The sequence below is a fragment of the Daucus carota genome, chromosome 9, assembly GCF_001625215.2.
Source record: "Daucus carota subsp. sativus chromosome 9, DH1 v3.0, whole genome shotgun sequence".
NCBI lineage: Eukaryota > Viridiplantae > Streptophyta > Magnoliopsida > Apiales > Apiaceae > Daucus > Daucus carota.
Genome location: NC_030389.2, coordinates 30,791,312 through 30,794,052, shown reverse-complemented (window position 1 = coordinate 30,794,052; position 2,741 = coordinate 30,791,312). Strand labels below are relative to the sequence as shown.

The following is a 2,741-nucleotide window of genomic DNA, read 5'->3' as shown; positions in this document are numbered from 1 at the left end:
GATCAAAGCATATCAGTTAAATAGAAAAGAAACTGAATCAAAGTCTAGCAGTTAGATATAAATCAAACTGAAATCACAATGGCAGACTGGTATGCAAAATAGAATTCAGAATCCAATACAATACATAATACAATAACAAAAGAACCAGACATATCCTGATATGCAAACTAAACAGAACAGTCCTCAGGCAGTCAACAGTGATAAACTAAACTAATGGTAATACCTAAATATGACTACATATATAGCTGAAATATATATAGCGGTCTTCTATTATTGATGTCATATCTTAAGAGTGTAATTTCAGGTCTATGATTGTCGGAGGTGGGATTCTGAGAAAAAGGATAAGACTAGTTGAAAAAAGATGTTAAGCAAGTCTTTTCTATTGGATGGAGAAGATTGGTACCTTGGACTTCTTGTGAAGCGTAAGAAGTGAAAGGCTGACTATCAGATTTCTCTACATCTGCAGATGATCTTTTGGACCTTTTCTTCACTACAAAGAATGCAACCACGGCTCCAACAACTAAAATGGATATCACAATTCCTGCCACACCACCACCGCCTATACCTGATTTCTTGCTTCCACCACCATCTGATGAGTTTTTATTGTCATTTTGTTTTCTATTTCGGTTGCTACTTCTGGATGGAGGAGTTCCAGGTAGAGGAGGTGGTGCAGGACCGGAACTCCATGAGTTGCCCTCTCTCTTGTTAAAATAATCATGTATATACTGCTCAAAAAAAATATCCCCTACTTGATTAAGACCATTGTAAGACGATTGATGTGAGAATGTCTTACTGAATATTTATGTTTTTTAATCTTTCAGGAATCCAACCGCGGAAATGGTTATTTCCAATATTCCTGAGATTGTAGATACAATCAACTTATTAGTACAACAACTGAAAACACTTTTTAAGTAATAGACTTGTATCACTCACAAATTATGCAGGGGAAGATTAGAAAGGACCTAGGATGCTCGGACTCTTTTAGAAGGATCCGACACGGACACGGATCGGAGGATCGGGTTCTTCAAAGTCAAAATTTATAGACACGGGGATTCGTTTAATAAGGATCCGACTCGGGGATATGGACACTCCACTTTAATATTTTGACTTTTTTAAATATATATGTATATTTAAATTTAAAAAAAAATTGTGTAATTTAAAAAAAATGCAACTAAAATACAATTGTAAAATACATATCAAATTAATATATTACAGTATGTTTGAATGATATTAATGTTATCAATCAAGATCCATATTTCCAGCTAATAATAAATGTTTTAGTTGAAAATGTATGGTTACAGCTGGCCGTCCAAAGTAACAGCTTGGGATGACACAGTTAAAAGAAATGCGGTACAATATTTTAATAAATCACTTTATCGAGATCTGCGTCTGAGCATCTTCTCATCTTCTCCAACCTGCCTTCTCTTTCTTCTTCATTTGTGTTTTACTTCACAGAAAGAATCATACAAGCTCTCTCGTCTTCTCTCTTTTTCCGTGCTCTATCCTCCTTACAAACTGAAACGCTTGATTATGAATGAAACCGCGGAACTCAGATAGTCGCCGGAGTTCTCGCCGGAGTTGGCGAGTCGGCTTTGCACATAACGAATCCGATCCGGATTCCGTGTCCGTACCCGGGTCGTGTCGTGTCGACACGGGTATGGCAGGGTAAACAGGCGAGTCCGAGCATCCTAGGAAAGGACATCAATAGAGCCTGTAAACTGGTTGTTTTGCAAATACCTGCACAACAAATATCTTTGAACACAAAAAAATCTTATAAATTTAGATAATAAAACTATGACAATATACTTGCATATTGGCCATACTTGAAAGAGCGGTAAAACATTCAGGAAGATCACCTGTCATGGAATTAAAAGAGATACCCTGGTTCCAAGGAAGATTACATATGTCATTGTGTCTAGCAAAGCAAAGCAAAAATTTAACTCCTGGCAAGTGAGAAATTGAAATGTCCTTGCAATGTAGATCAACACAAAGCAAATTTCATGACAGAAAGGTGGCCAGTATGCTGCACTTTCGGTTCCCGGTATGAATGAATAAACAAAACTCAAATTTACAAAAAAGTAAATTCATCAAAAAAAATCTTAACAAAAGAACACTAACATGTATGAAACTGGACAGGAGCAATCTTACAAAGTAGAGAGAGCTGAAAGCGATCCAAACATGTCATTTAGTTGGCCCTGTAGTTGATTGCGACTAAGATATCTGCACAGGAAAATAGAAAGCTCTATTTTCAGGAAAACATGAAACACACAAGATTAGCACGATCATCTCTATCTTGTATATATTTCTAATAAATCCAACATTAAACATAGTAAAAGCGTAGAAAGTTTCTTCAACTATTAAAATCATAGTGATGATAGTAAAGTAGTATGAGGTGAAAAAAAGAAATTCAGGACATGAAAACAGGGGCGTATCAATCACCAAAAAAGCAAATTAACAAATTGCACTAAGAAATTCGAGCAAATAGATTAATAGATTATTAAAGGGGAGAGAGGGAGGAAGGAAGGGAGGGATAGAGAGAGGGAGGAATGGTGATCTAGAGGCAGTTATCAGCCAAGCCCTTCAACTTGGAGGCGGACCTAATGTGTGTGATGCATACAGCATCAATGGCTTCCCTAGACCATTGTACAATTGTTCTGCCAACGGTATATTTTTATTATTTACCTTATAAAGTTAATTAAGGGCTAAAAGAATCACTACTACTTTGCATAATATATAAGTAG

General features: G+C 36.3%; 1 long non-coding RNA gene across 1 annotated transcript; it reads right to left on the bottom strand.

The window, feature by feature from the left end:
* Positions 1–396: 396 nt before the first annotated feature.
* LOC108192564 (uncharacterized) lies at positions 397–2,426 on the bottom strand. Its single transcript, XR_010287436.1, has 3 exons — positions 1,701–2,426; positions 934–962; positions 397–856 (listed from the first exon to the last, which is right to left on the bottom strand). It is a non-coding gene; the product is annotated as an uncharacterized LOC108192564 (long non-coding RNA).
* Positions 2,427–2,741: the final 315 nt, after the last annotated feature.